This window comes from Sorex fumeus, unplaced genomic scaffold (assembly GCF_029834395.1).
Source record: "Sorex fumeus unplaced genomic scaffold, SorFum_2.1 ptg000030l, whole genome shotgun sequence".
Classification (NCBI taxonomy): Eukaryota; Metazoa; Chordata; class Mammalia; order Eulipotyphla; family Soricidae; genus Sorex; species Sorex fumeus.
In genome coordinates this window covers 902065-918236 of record NW_026606087.1, presented here as the reverse complement: position 1 = coordinate 918236, position 16172 = coordinate 902065, and the positions used below count along the sequence as shown (strand labels likewise).

Below are 16172 nucleotides of genomic sequence, written 5' to 3'. Positions count from 1 at the left end.
TTACTCTTAGAGATGCAGATCAAAACAACAATGAGATATTATCTCACACAACAGAGACTGGCCCACATCCAAAAGAACAAAAGCAACCAGTGCTGGCGAGGATGCAGCGAGAAAGGATCCCTCCTTCACTGCTGGTGGGAATGCCAACTGGTTCAGCCCTTTTGGAAAACAGTATGGACGATTCTCAAAAAATTAGAAATTGAGTTCCCATTTGACCCAGCAATACTACTCCTGGGAATATATCCCAGAGAGGCAAAAAAGTATAGTCGAAGTGACGTCTATACTTGTTTGTTCATTGCAGCACTGTTTACAATAGCCAGAAACTGGAAAAAACCTGAATGCCCGAGAACAGATGACTGGTTAAAGAAACTTTGGTACATTTACACAGTGGAGTATTATTTAGCTGTTAGAAAAGATGAAGTCATGAAATTTACATACAAGTGGTACTACATGGAAAGTATCATGCTAAGCGAAATGAGTCAGAAAGAGAGGGACAGACATAAAAAGATTGCATTCATCTGGGGAACATAAAGAAACAAAATAGGAGACTAACACCCAAGAATAGCCGAGATAAGTATCAGGAGGTTGGGGCTGGAGCAATAGCACAGCGGGTAGGGCGTTTGCCTTGCATACAGCCCACCCGGTTCGGTTCCCAGCATCCCATATGGTCCCCTGAGCATTGCCAGGAGTAATTCTTGAGTACAGAACCAGGAGTAACCCCTGTGCATCGCTGGGTGTGACCAAAAAAGCAAAAATAAATAAATAAAAGTACCAGGAGGTTTACTCCATGGCTTGGAGGCCAGCCACACATGCTAGGGGGAAAGGCAGCTCAGATAGAGCAGCTCAGATAGAGAAGGGAGCACCAAATAAAGGGTGTTGGGAGAATCCTCCCAGGATGGGAGATGCATGCTGAAAGTAGACTATAGACCGAACATGATTGCCACTCAATGCCTCTTTTGCAAACCACAGCACCCAAAAGGAGAGACAGAACAAAAGGGGATGCCCTGCCACAGAGGCAGGGTGGGATGAGGGCGAGGGGGAGGGGAAGGGGGGAGGGATACTGGTATCCCTGGTGGTGGAAAATGGGCACTGGTGGAGGTATGGGTAGTTGATCGTTGTATAACTGAAACCCAAGCACAAAAATTTGTAAATCTACGACTGTACCTCATGGTGTTTTACTAATAAAATTTAAAAAAAAAATAAAAATAAAGTCCACGAAACAACAACAGCAAACAGAAAAAAAATTACTCTTAGCAGTGCTTAGGTGACCATTTGGTTATGCTAAGGATCAAACCTGGGTCAACCACATGGAAAGCAAACTTCCTACCTGCTGTATTATCACTCAAGATCCAAGAAAAGTAGTTTTTTTCTAAAGAGACTTATACTGTGCTGGTGGGAATATCGATTGGTTCAGCCTTTTGGAAAACAATGCATAGACTTTTCAAAAGACTAGGAATTGAGCTTCCTTTCATATGACTCAGCAATTCCACTTCTGAGCTTCTACCCAAAGAGCCCAAAAACCCTATTCAGAAAAGACATTTGCCCTCTTACAGCTCTTTACAGCACTATTCACAATAGCCGAACCTGAAAATAACCTAAATGTCTAAGCACAGATCACTGGATAAAGAAACAAAGGCATATACACACAACGGAATACTACTCAGCTTTAGAAAAAGATGGAATCATGTAATTTGGTGCTACATGGAGAGTATCTTGCTGAGTGAAGTTAGTCAGAAGTCGAGGAATAGATGGCGAATGATCAATCTCATTATGTGGAATATAAAGGAACACAGTAGGGGAGAAACAAATGCCCAAAGACTCAGAAACTGAGAAGTGGTCAGTGCTCTTCAGCAGGAAACTTACCATAGGGGACAGAAAGTGTGGGCAGGAATAGGATGGGGTGGGGGAGTTTTCAAGGAATATTGTCACAATGATGGAAGGAAGCCCCTCGGAGAGCATGGCAAGCTACCGAGAGTATTCGATATGCCAAACACAGTAACAAGAAGTCTCACAATGGAGACGTTACTGGGCCCGCTCGAGCAAATCGATGAACAACGCGAGGACAGTGTTTGATGGAAGGAAGCAGATATCCAGAGGACAGCATGGTGCTGGGATATTTTGTAAACCATGGTGCCTAAGATAAACTTTTAAAAACAGCCAAAAATATTATTTTAAAAACACATGTTTGGAAATGATTTCTTAATAGTATGATTTATTGACTTCAAACATATATAAACATTTATAAACAAACGTTAGGCTGGAGTGATAGCACAGCGGTAGGGCATTTGCCTTGCACACAGCCAACATGGCCAACCCGAGTTCGATTCCTCCGCCCCTCTCGGAGAGCCCGGCAAGCTACCGAAAGAATCTCGCCCGCACGGCAGAGCCTGGCAAGCTCCCCGTGATGTATTCGATATGCCAAACACAGTAACAACAAAGTCTCCAATGGAGACTCGCTCGAGCAAATCGATGATCAACGGGAGGGCCTTTACCTTTACCTTTTATGACTTAGTGGCCAGAAAGCCTGCATCAGTGATCTACAAAACTTCCATATGTTTTCAGCTTAAAAACTGGTTGGGTGTGGAGAGATAGTACAGGGATATAGCACTTGCTTTGAAAGCAGCTGAGCATTGGTCAATCCCCAACACCGATAATGCTCCCCTGAGCACTGCTAAGAGTGATCCCTGAGGACGGAGGCAGAAGTAAGCCCTGAGCACTGCCAATTGTGGCATCAAAATCAAAATTAACTAATTAAAACATTCAGCAGAATATTCTAAACTGTTTAATGATGCTTCAAAGGTTTTCAATGAGTTTAGAACCTATTTCTTTAAATAAAAAATGGTATATATTACACAATAACCTCTCAGTATCTGCACTGCAAACCATAATGCCCAAAAGGAAAGAGAGAGCAAGAGAGAGAGAGGGGGAGAGAGAGAGAGAGAGAGAGAGAGAGTGAGAGAGAGAAATTGCGTGCTATGGGGCAGGGGTAGGGGAGGTGCGAGGGAAGGGAAACTAGGGACATTGGTGATGAGTAATGTACACTGGTAAAGGGACAGGTGTTGGAATATTGTATGACTGAAACCCAATCATGAACAACTTGTAACTGTGTCTCATGGTGATTCAATTAAAAAATATTTTTTAAAAAAATTTTTAAATGCTGTATCTTGAGCTGTATTGGCAAAATAACTTATCAGGGAAGCCAGAGATTTACAAGTCAAAAATTTTAAGCAGTTTGCATATTTCTGCATGTGGGATTAATACATTAGTATCGCAATTTAGTAAGTGTAATCAATGATGTACTTCTTCCATTTGCATCTATTTTTCTTTCTGAGGTATCATTTTGAGCTATGGCACCATTAAAAGATGTAGCAAAAAGAATTTAGAACCAAACCTTTACATCATTTCATCATACGATATTAAGCTAAGACTATTAAACGTAACAAAGCATATTAATTGATAGAATTTGGGATCATAGTTTTTAAATATTATTTATACTTCTTCCTTTTTAATATCTATGTATAAATGTTATACAGCATATAGAACAATAAATAGTGTATGTGACTATGTACATGATTAGGACACATGCTCATAAGTATTTCTCTGGTATGTTCTAATCGAAAAAATTGAAAAATAGCATTATATTTTGATAAAAATTATCCCAAATAAACTTTAAAAATTATCTTGCCAGAGAATTATTCCAAAATCACCTTTACCAATAATATTCTCCAGCTGCCCACATTAATCAAACGACCTGTTTTTGTTTTTGTTTTGTTTGTTGTTTATTTTTTTTGGCTTTGGGGCCACACCTGGTAATGTTCAGGGGTTACTCCTGGTTCTGCACTCAGGGATCACTCCTTGCAGGCTTGGGGGATCATATAGGGTTTCAGGGATCAAACTTGGATCAGCCTCATGCATAGCATATGCCCTACCCACTGTACTATCGCTCCAGACCCTATGTGTCTTGACTCCTCTCCTGAAGTATCTTAATTACTCTTTCTTTAACCCACCTCAGTTATTAAACAGTCACACTAATTAAAAAAAAGGAATATACAAGTGCTACTATGTGAGGACATTCAAACAAACATTTCATTAATAATAAAAGATATTTACTTTCAAGATGACTTAGCAATGTCCGTATTTGGAAGCTTCATTTGAGACAATTTAGGATAACCAAATAATTTAATAAAAATCATTTGGTTTTGAATTATCTCATATTTAAATGTGTTAAATAAGCAAAACTAAAGACTACAATCATAGCTTCATAAATTTAAAGATTAATAAAATATTCAATTTGACTGGCATTTAATTATAGAAAATAATTCAGAAAAGGAAGAAAAGAATAAGCCGAAAATGTGAAAGCAGTGCTATCAAAATTCAAAAGAAAAAAAGGTATAAACATAAAGAGATACTTTCCCATATACGTTACTCACACCCTGATAACAGTAATGAGTTTTCCATGTGGACATAATGAAGAAATTAAAATACAAAACATCACAACTTAAGATAATGCTAATTAAGAAGAGTGGTTTAGGAGAGGTTCCATATTATCATAACCAAAGCTGAGCTATTTTTCATCCTTCACAGCCAACACCTACATAAAAACTTGAAAGTCCTCAAGTACACTAGTCTTACCCAAGTTATAAACTGTTTCAATATTTGCCTCAGAGAGAATAAACTGCTTACAAAATGCTTTACAATTTAAGTATTCAGTGTCATAACCCTAATTTAGTATAACTAGAGATCACACAAATCTGTACAAAAAACAATATATATGTATACATATATGTATTTTTTTTTCTTTCTGGGTCACACCGGGCGATACACAAGGGTTACTCCTGGCTCATGCACTCAGGAATTGCTCCTGACGGTGCTCAAGGGGCCATATGGGATGCTGGGAATCGAACCCGGGTCGGCTGCGTGCAAGGCAAACACCCTACCCGCTGTGCTATTGCTCCAGCCCCTATATTTTTTTGAGGCATTCTCCAGAACTGCTGTTTATAAAAATGTAAAAGGTCTGAACCTCAGAAAAGCTGAAAATTCACTTTATTAATGCCTTAGAATAACGTATTAAAATACAACTTTAGGCCACAGAGATAGTCGGGGGTGAATACGCTTGCATGTTTCCTACTTGGTCTGAATCCCTGCATTACAAATGGTGATCCCTGGGTACAGAGCAGGAGTAAGCCCTGAGTACCACCAGGCAATATTTCTATATTATATATATTTTTATGTATATATAATATATATACATACCTATCCGTGACGTATCCAATATGCCAAACACAGTAACAAGTCTCACAATGGAGACGTTACTGGGCCCGCTCGAGCAAATCGATAAACAACGGGAGGACAGAGCAGTGCAGCGATACATACCTATATACATATATATGTAAAATTAAATATACAATTTTATATGTTGCAAGATTCAAATTCTTTTTGAAACCTAATTGTACCTATTTCAGTATGAATCTTTGGGACTGGGCCCACACCCATCCATACTCAGAGTGTTTCAGGATCACTCGGATGTTACTCAACGAACAAATCAGGGTCAGCCCATACAAGCTAATCACCTTGACTTGTTCACCACTATAGTAAGAAGAGACTACAATTTAAGATTTTTGTAAATAGTTGGGATTTTCTTCAGTGTGTATTTGGATCTTGAGGCTCAAGCACCTAAGTTCCTGATACCCGGTTAGTGAATAGGCTGTTTCAAAGTCGTTCAATTTACACAATTGCTATGTTGTTTTTATTTTCTTGTTTGGTTTTTGTTGCTGCTGTTTGCTTTTTATTGAAGAACTCAACTGAGAGTCCTAAAGTAAAATGTTATTTTAAATCATCTTACCTAACATGACTAAGAAGAGATTTGCAAACTGTTTGAGAGAATATTCACATGTTCTCCGGACCATTCCCCAGATCCGTACGTATCCTTTCTCTTTTAATGAAGAGTGCATCATAGCAGCATTATCAACATTGTTAACCTCTAGCCCCACAAAGCAGCAGAAAGGAAAACAATAGGTTAGCACAACTGGAAACCAGGGTCATACTGCTCTAGCATATAATGACCTTTCCTAAAGTGACTGTCCTCTGCAAAGGTGATTGTCACAAAGCTATATAAATTGCAAAATCTCAATAGGTATGATAAGTTTGAAGAAACAAGTACCTGAACACTTCCAAATAAAAAAAGGTTATTGGTTTAGAAAAGGGGCATTTTATTTTATTTTTTTAATTTTTTATTAGTGAATCACCATGAGGTACAGTTGTCGACTTACAAACTTTCGTGCTTGTGTTTCAGTTGTACAATGATCAAGTACCCATCCTTCCATCAGTGCCCATTTTCCACCACCAATGATCCCAGTATCCCTCCCACCCCACCTCTGTGGCAGGACGTTTCCTTCTGTTCTCTCTCTCCTTTTGGTTATTGTGGTTTGCAAGAAAGGTATTGAGTGGCCATTGTGTTCAGTCTATAATCTACTTTCAGCACACATCTCCCATCCTGGGCAGGTCCTCCAAAAACCCTTTACTTGGTGTTTCCTTCTCTATCTGAGCTGCCTGAAAAAGGGCATTTTAAAAGTTACTAGGAATCATGAGATCCCAGATTGCAAAAGGGTAAATTTAGGTGTCAGAGAAATAGCTCTGCACAAGCCACTGTTACAAGAAAGAAAAATGAGGGGCCAGAGCAATAGTACAATAGGTAGGGCGCTTGCCTTGCACGTAGTTGACCCGGGTTTGATCCCTGCCAGGAGTAAGCCTTGTTTTGAGGTTTACCTCTGGACATGGCACAAAAAACAAAATACGAAAGAAGAAGGAAAAAGTAAGCCACAGGACATGGGCTAGTTCAATGGCTTCTGTAATGCTCTGCATGTAGGGGGTCAGGGTTCAGTCCTCATCACAACATGGCACCATAGTGAGTGAAGCCTAAACCAGAGCCAGGACTAACCCATGAGCATTCTGGGTGTGGCCCCAAAATTATATGCAAGCAAAAAAGGAGAACAAGGTAAATTTAGCATCCCTATTTGAAAATGATCAGGAGTCGGAAGGAATTGTAGATTCCACTACTATTTCCACTACTGTTTCATCTTACCTAACATGACTAAGAAGAGATTTGCAAACTGTTTGAGAGAATATTCACATGTTCTCCAGACCATTCCCCAGGCATCATTGTTTCATCATCATCATTGTAGAATAATTTCGTATTTCTTCCCAAAAATTTTGAATCACTGAGGATTAATATTATTTCTCACTTGAAAAATTTTAGAATATGCCAACTTTAAAGCTGAGACAAGTTAATTACAAAGGCCTCCCATAAGTATGAAAGGTTCCAAAATAACCCTCTAAAAATGTCCAGATCTGGGGCTGAGATATAGTACAGCAGGTAGGATGCTTGCCTTACATGCAGCAGACCCCGGATTCAATCCCATCCCTCCATATGATCCAATGAGTCAACCAGGAGTGATCCCTGAGTGAAAAGCCAGGAGTAAGCCCTGAGCATTGCCTGGTAAGGACCGAAAAAACAAAAAGTTTTAAGTGCAAGATACAAGTTACATGAACTCCCAGTCTTGATAAATAAACCAGTATATTATAATTTTTATACTCAGTTGAATTATTTGAAACAAAACACAATTTTAAAAATTCCTCTGTGGAGGCCAGAGAGACAGTACTTGCCATGAATGCAGCCTACCCTGTTCAATCCCCAGCATCCTACCAGAGGTAATCCCTGAGCTCAGAGCCAGGAGCAAGCACTGCTGGGTATGGTCCCAAAACAAAACAAAAAATCCTGTGCCTCAAAATGTGTTTATGCACAATGGAGTGATAGCACAGCAGGTAGGGCGTTCGCCTTACAAGTGGCCAACATGGCCGACCCGAGTTCGATTCCTCCGCCCCTCTCGGAGAGCCCGGCAAGCTACCGAGAGTATTCGATATGCCAGACACAGTAACAACAAAGTCTCCAATGGAGACGTTACTGGGCCCGCTCGAGCAAATCGACAATCAACGGGAGGGCCTTTACCTTTTTACCTTTATCCCTAATCACAAAATTAACTAAGAAAAAGCACAGTGATTAACCTGAGGTTATGGCCACATCACATTGGTGATAGACAAGGCCTTTCTACAAATCACAAAGACAAATACTAGGCATTTCAGTGTCCAAACTACAGAATAGTTACTATTACCAAATTTTCCCCCATGTCCAGTATTCTTCAGGATGTTATTTCAAATCACAGCTCAAAGGCCACCTCCTACTAGATAGAAGCTTCCCTTGACATAGATACATTTGTTCAGATATATAGATATATCTTCATATAGATAAATATACACATTATAGTAACTATACAATTCATAAAATTACCAGTATTTCTATCTCTTCACTAGACCCAAAAACATAGTCTGAAAGATGGTTGCCTGAGGTCAGAGCAATAGTACGGTAGGTAGGGTGCTTGCCTTACAAATAGCTAACTCAGTTTCAATTCCCAGAATCCCAAATGGTTCCCAAGGCTGTCAAGAGTAATTTCTGCAAGCAGAGCCAGGGATAAGGCCTGAGCACTGCCAGGTGTGGACCAAAAAAAAAAGAAAAGAAAGATTGCCTATCAAACTAGCCATATTTATTATGTAATAATTTAACTACTTTCTCATTTTTATTATTCAAAGATGACCAATATATTGATAAGAGATATATAATCGATGTCTCTGATAAGCATGGTATTATTGGTACAGGGGAAATGCAGCATTGATGTAGCTCTGGGAATACATATGAAGATAGAAGAAATGAGTACTGACATTACATAGAAGAGAATGGAAAATAAGGAGGCCAAAAGAATTAGTCCTAATTTATGACATCCAAGTTTTGTCTATAGTGAATAATATCCTGGAGCAAAACCCAATTGAGACACTTGTTCATATCAAATAGGAAGTTAGTATTATCAGTAAAATTATGTACTCTGTCTACCCTTTATTGAATGAAGAAATAAATATAAAAGCACTTTGAAAACTGAGTTCCATAAATGTAAGAGAATTAAGGATCTTTATCATGCTGTGGTTCTACTAAATAATTGTCTCACAAAGTCAATTTATCCACATATAGTTGTCCAGAGCTGTTGGGTACACTTTCATATACACTATTGTTAAACTTAATCCTCACTGATCATAAAATCTATCACAATCCTTATTTCAAAAATTAGGAAACAGATTTAAAGAGTTTGAATAATTTTCCAAGGTCACACACTAGTTTGGGACATAGCTTTAAGAAAAATATTCAAGAAATAAAAGATTGAAAGTTCAATTTTGCTTTTCTCACATGCAGCGCTGTCATTCAAATGAAGAATATGTTTCCTTTTTTTCCCTTAAAATGAAAGCAAACATAAACAGAGTTGGATGTGTATAATTGACATAAAGAACTTCCTGCTGTTAATCACTGAGACATAACCAAAGAAAATTATAAAATCGTCTTTACTGCCTTCCAAAATAAGGAAAGTTCTTAACTGATTGGAATTCAAAAGGGTGACCAATACATCCTTGGAAGAGAAAGGATGACAGACATGACCTTTCAAAAATCTCTTCTAGTCCTTAGAATTGGAATTTTCTCAGATTTGCAAACTGAATGGGCAAACTTTACATTAAGTCACTATGATGTTCCAACTGTGCCAGAAAACTAATGAATTCTCCTTTCTAAGAAAGAAAAGAACATGGACTGCTATCTCTGTCTCCTACAAGAGGAAGAGAGACAAATTACTAACGAGTCAAAATTACAGGGCAAGTAAGTCGTGAAGCTGAAATAGGAATCCAGATCTGTATAATTTTAAGCACTGTACCACTTCAACTGTAATTGATAACATATATGAAATATTTCTTTTATATCAAGCCTTTAGTGACTTACATTCATTTACCTCGTTTATTCTTCCCATTAACCCTGTGATGCATTTATTATTATATTATTCCTCCCATTTTAGAGGTGAAGAAATGAAGGCACAGGGATGAAAATATGGATCTACTAGGGTGAGTGGGTCTGGTGACTTCTGCACAGAAGAAGGCTCAATGCTCATAGAGATAGCTGGAGATTATTTCTCAGAAAATAACAACATTCCTTCCCTTTGATATTCTTTTCCAAGAGAGAACAATGAACTATTCTCCCATAGTTAGGTGCATTCTTCTCCAGTTCTACCAATGACCTGCTTAGCTCCATGACAACTAGCTTGAGTGTCCCCACCTTCCAGATTCTAAAATCTTAATAGAGAAGCCTTAAAAAGTAAAGGTTTGTGGCTTTTATCATGCCCTCGGGGCACCTAGAATTTAGTAAGTGCTCCATCATATTATCAAATAATGTTTGCAAAGTAAAAAAAGTTTTAAAGTTGGGGGGGATATTTGCAATCTCGTTTTAGAATGAGTTCCGTTTGAAAGCTATGCTCTTCACTAAGAGGGAAAAAAATCTATCGCATTTTGTAATCATGCTTCTATAGCTGTGGAAAGTAAATTTTTGCCTAATTTTAAAGAACTATTTTCCCAAGAAACAAAGAGATTGCTCTCAGAGAAGTCAAAAATCACAAATAGCGCCAAAGTTCCTTTTTGAATCTGAATGGATATATTAAAGATAAACAACTCAATCTGTCTCTTTGTGATGACTAGGAACAACAAATTATTGAAGGTAGCAGTAAAATTAGCTCCTTTACAAGGTTATCTTGTGACCTTTTCAGAGAAGAAAGAGATCAAGGGAGAACTTAAAATGAGAGACTATGATGTTTGCATAGACACTAGCATGCACATCATATAACACACTTTGAATTAACCTGATAGTTATTGTATTCATTTACACATGTCATCATGAAAAGCATCAAGTCGATATACTTAATGTAGGTCTGATCCCAAGTAGTTTAAACTCCTGGAGATTTCATAATGTAACACTAGTCTTCTCCAACACATAATCCAGAGAAATCATTAAAAATGCTTTATGAACCAGAGGAACTTAGTAAATAGAAGATACCACTGAATTCCTTGTCACATGCACCAGAGTCGAATGTTCGCAGAGAGAGAGTAAATATGGAAATAGAAAATCTAGAAAATTACAGAGCAGCAAATTCAAGCTATTTACCAAAGATGTAAAATTTTCTACAATACATACAACATTGGAATACCAATTGTTAGATTTTTTTTATTTCACTCTTCTCTCCCCCAAATAACCACAGTTTAAGATGTGAATCCAGTTCTTTATAAGTAAAATCAAAAATGCCCTTTAAATACAAAGAGGTAACTCTGGAGGAATATAAAAACTTCTACAGTCTCAAATAATTGTCATTTGAAGAATATAAACTAGAATACCACCACGTGTTTTCATACCATCACAAGGTAAAGAAGAGCATCATTTTAGAATTCATTTCTGAGAAGGAATTTTCCCAATTTTAAGTCAGTTAATGAGGATTACTATCCATGCCAGCTCATGACGATTATCAAAAATATTATAATTATAAAATAGAAATAACTAAGCAGTTGTGCTTTAATTTGTTTATCAATTTATAAAAAATCATAGACTCTATGAGCAACCTCAGAAAATAATTCCCATCTTTCTAAAGATGAATGTTTTTGTGAGGAAACAGTAAAATGTCAGTGATAGAGAAGGGTCTTAAAGGAGCAAGAAGAGATTCTGAATATAAACAAGCCATCATTCTGGTAAAAGGAAATACAAACAACTAAAATAAAAATAGTTGATGCACAAAAGCCATAATGAGGGGGTAGCTCAAAAAATAACTTGTACTTTGAATGGTTTGGATGAAATACAAATTATCCACAGAAAAGTGTGGACTGGCATAAATGTTTGTACAAAATTATAAGTATATTTCAAGAAGTATGCAAGAGGCAACCGCCTGCATGAGGCACAGGGTCCCGGCAATGCTCTGCTTAAGTGCTAGTGCACAGAGTCCAAACCACTGCATTTTAATTACCATGCAGCCTCAGATATATTGCCTTTGATATGGAAATGTTCTTGTTCTCTCATCTTCACATATGGTCTCATGCACAGAAATCTTTATCTGATTCATAAAAAATAAACTAGAATCCAATCTCAACACCTGACCTCAGTGCTTAGAAGTTTTTTACTAAGCATGGTGTCACTATAAAAAGAATGGCTAATATTGGTGTAAAGTTGGATATTTTGAGCAACGATGTGAAGAATTTGCAGTTAAGAAATGAATCGATACTGCTTCTCTAAGGTTTTAGAGTTTCATGTTCCTTTCCTCGAGATCACTACAGATTTGAGGGAAAACGAACAAGCACCTATTTTTTGGAAGTGTCAGCGTCCGAAGCAGATTTAAATGGCACTCTATCTTACAATCTCCATCCATGTCCCTGAACTGATATTTAATTGAAAGTATGACAACTGGCACTTAAAACTTGAAATGCTCTGTCAAAAACCATAAAACAAATTTAAAATTTCTAGCTTGACTAAATTATCTAAAAAACAATAATCAGCCAGAAAGCTTTTGCCCTTTTGCACAGAATAAGAAAAATACAAACACTATACAGAAATACTGAATATATAATGAGAGAATAATGGTAGTTTCTGATAAAACTCAGCAAAACAATTAGTTTTCAGTTCAGAGCTGAAAAACCTCAAGTGAAAAAGCACATGTCATACATTTAAAATATACTTACATCTAATTAAAAAATTGCTTTTCATAGACTTTACCAAGTGCCGACTCTTTTTTTTTTTTAGTTTAAGAATGTTGGGATTTAGAGTATAATCAGTAGAAAATGTGGAATGAGGATGCAGACATAAAATGCTCAATACTTTATTCCCTTTGTTAGGAAAAAATAGAAGAGTGCTATATGTCTTAAATAAGAAACTATCTGAACTCCCAGATAGTCCATCTTTTTCTGTAAAATAAAAACACTTTTTGTTTACTTAGAAAATTCCAAAATAAAATCTGTTCTCATCAAGTCTCATATACCCACATAAGTTGATAACTCTTAAATAATCTAGATTATTTTTTAAAAAAACAGTAATATGACCCATCTAACCTCGTGACAGCAAGATAATACATCCCATCTGCAAATCATCTTGCTCTATGCTATCTGTGTTTTATCATTTCTAGTACCTGTCTGTGCCTGATATGGTGCTTTCAGACACATTAGCTTGATGGAATGTTTCACTTGACTTCGAAAACATCAATTGATATATATACATCTCTAAACACTATTTAAACAAATAGGTCTTACATCAACCAAAATTTTAGTTGTACTGTACTACAATTTTATAGAATGTCCTTTGTAAATAGTGCAAAAGTATCAATATTACAGAATTCTCACTAACAGAACAATTCTTTCAAGCTTAGAGATATAACCTAACAAAAATTTAAAGCATAGAAAATATTAAAAAGCTTAAAGCCAGCGTATGACAAAACCTGTTTAAAAAAATCCATTTATTCCAGTACCTATTATACAAACTAAAAGAGGACAATATTAAAATGACACTATTTTCTTCAATAGAAGATGAATATGCATGGCAGTTGTATCAATGACCAATAACCAATAAATCCTAAAACAAGCCAAATAGAAACAGCCATAAAATCTGAAAACTGTCACCAAAATCCATCATTTATATATGAAAAGGAATATACTTTAAAGCCATATAAAAGACAAATTTGCTAGATATATTAACAGATTTTAAGTATGTTTTTCCCTTACTAAGAAGAATATCTGCTACTTCCATTGCGAATATAAAAATGTCCAACAGACAATATTTTTTTTGCTAGATGTTTACTTATTAAATCAATTATAGAATCAGCTTAAGGTATAGACATTTGCACTGCTTTATCAATTACTATTGTTTACATCTATTCTTTATATCATGAATGTTGTCATTAAATATATACAATTAGGAGTTCGTATCCTGCTTCATAATAATAAATTCAAATGTTCTTGCACTTTTAAAAAATTCACATACCCCAAGAAAAAGTTCCTTGTCACAATTCCCAAAACAAAAACTAAGAAAAACAAAACACAAGATAAGTAATAAATTAAGGATCTAGTGTTGCTACTGTAAGCAAAGGAATATGGAGGGAGAACAGAGAAAGGAAGAGTTGGTAATACACGAGAAAAATCCAGAAGATGTCAGTTTGCCAAAGGAATTAATGACCTAGAACTTCTCTGAAGCCTGGTCATAAAGTAGATCTAATAATTGTGGTACACACTTGTTCGTATTCAAGTCTACGGGATCTTTTCAGCATTGTTGTTCTGGCTGTTCCTGTTTCTAAAAAAAGAACAATCTCTCTTAATCAATGAGGCTTTTAAAAATGTAAGAGAAAAGTATCTACAGGTCACTTGGCCTACCACCTATGGTGCTCCCAAATGTGTATTCAAGGAGATATTCTCAAAACTGTATACAGATAATACAGTTGTGATCTGGTGGAGTTGAAAAAACTCAAGTCATAACTTTTCCCCTACTGTTTCATGAAAATGAAATACTTCATTGGTTCAATAAAAAGCAAGTGCAACTAAATAAAACTGTCCTGACCTCCCACCAGAAGGGAACCTCTTGTTGCCAGAGAAAAAGTTAACCCTATTCCAACCAACTTGTGGAACGTGTAGGAAGTTTGTGGGTTTGTCTCAAAAATAAGAAAAGATCCAATAGGTATCAGGCCCATACGAATGGCAAGGAAGTGGGGGGCGGGTGTAGGGGGGAACAGAGACTGGAGAAAGCACCTAAAACTGAATGTTGAGTTCCAAGGTGACTGTGCAGGGTGACAAGAGGAAAGGTCACAGTTCAAGGCTGCAGAGACCTGGTCTCTGCCAGAGAGGGCAGGGTAAAGCTGACCTGAGTCTAGGGAATCTGCAAAACTAGTTGTGAAGCCCTGGAGCAAATGGGGGTGCAGGAGACAACAAGGTACTGGTCCTGCAAATCCCAGTCTGAACAGGAGTGAAGCCGTGGATCTCTTGTGGCTCATCCCACCGGGGAACACGAGCGGTCCCAAGTGGATAGATAGGCCTGGAGAGGGGAAACAGAAGCTACAAATCAGGACTCAGCTACCAAGTGGTGTAGAGACTTCAAAGCAGGGGTTTGGGTGGAAGGAAGCAGACAGGTGAACCGTTCAAACTAGATACCTTAGGGTGCCTACCCAGACCGGGCATCCAGGCCCCGCCAGCCTGGGGCTGGTGCTCCTGCATCAGTGCCCAGAGAGGGAGTCTGGCAGCCCCTGGCCTGAGGCCGGTGTCGGCAGTAGGTGCACCGACAGATTTCCTCTGCCTCCCCTTTCCTCCCGCAGTCTGCACCCCATGCTGGTGTGTCCCGCAGACGCCTGCAACCGGCAGTTTTCCCCAAGCCGGAAAAATAGACAAGTGGAAACAGGAAGCCCGGGAGAAGGAGAGAGAAAGCAAAGACTGAGCTCCACTGTCCGAGTCCTCCCCGGGGCCACGGCCTCCAGGGGCCGGTTCGGCCTTCCCCCGGGGGGGGGGGGGGGGGGGGAATCCTGGAGCCCGATCGGAGCTGGGTGGACCAGGCCCGCCAAGCCCGTGCTTGCGGGCCTGGGGACGAGGTGCTGAGTGCGCAGGCTAATTATACATGTGGCATTTGGGCAGCCGACTGTCCAGTGACACCTTACCTTATGAGGAAACGTCAACCCCAGCAACTGTTCAAAACAAAATGCCATCGCGGGATCAGCTTCGCCAGCTCTTGGCGGGTTCGGGATTGCTTTTCCCACAGCCCGTCGCACTTCGCGCAAGAATGTGGCCTGGGGAGGCTAGCTGTGGGCGGGCGGACCGGCAGGCGTGGGGGGGGCCGTGGGGGGAACAGGCAGGGCGGTCCTGCCAGGTGTCCGCCTGTCCCCCCGCGCCAAGGAGCAGCTCGCGGACGCGACCACTTGACCTTTTTATTCACCAAGCCCACCCCCTAGAAATAGACTGGGCGGGGCTGAGTCTGTCCTCCCTGGGACCCGGGAGTGGGGGGCGGGGGGGAAGACCTGGGCGTGTGACTATAAAGGGCAGTGGAGAGGAGACCCCGGGAGTGGCAGAGGCGGGCACCCTCGCCGCCCCGCTCCGCTGGGGGACCCGACTGGGCCGCCCGGCCACAAGTCCCCAGCCCGGCGGCGGGAGTGTGGGGCGCGCCCGGGACGCGGACGTCATGCGAGCGCCCCGCTGACAGCGCGCCGCGAGGTCTGGAACCCAGCCCCGCGCGCCGGGGCCACCCCGGGGCCGCC

The 16172-nt window shown here is 39.3% G+C and overlaps 1 protein-coding gene across 6 annotated transcripts in view; it reads right to left on the bottom strand.

The window, feature by feature from the left end:
• Positions 1 to 15799, bottom strand: part of SOX6 (SRY-box transcription factor 6) — a 662237-nt gene extending 646438 nt beyond the window's left edge. For all 6 annotated transcript variants that reach the window (XM_056115917.1, XM_056115921.1, XM_056115920.1 and 3 more), the window contains exon 1: positions 15579 to 15799. The gene's annotated coding sequence lies outside the window, so the exon portion shown is untranslated. The remainder of the gene's footprint in view (positions 1 to 15578) is intronic.
• Between the last annotated feature and the right edge of the window lie 373 nt (positions 15800 to 16172).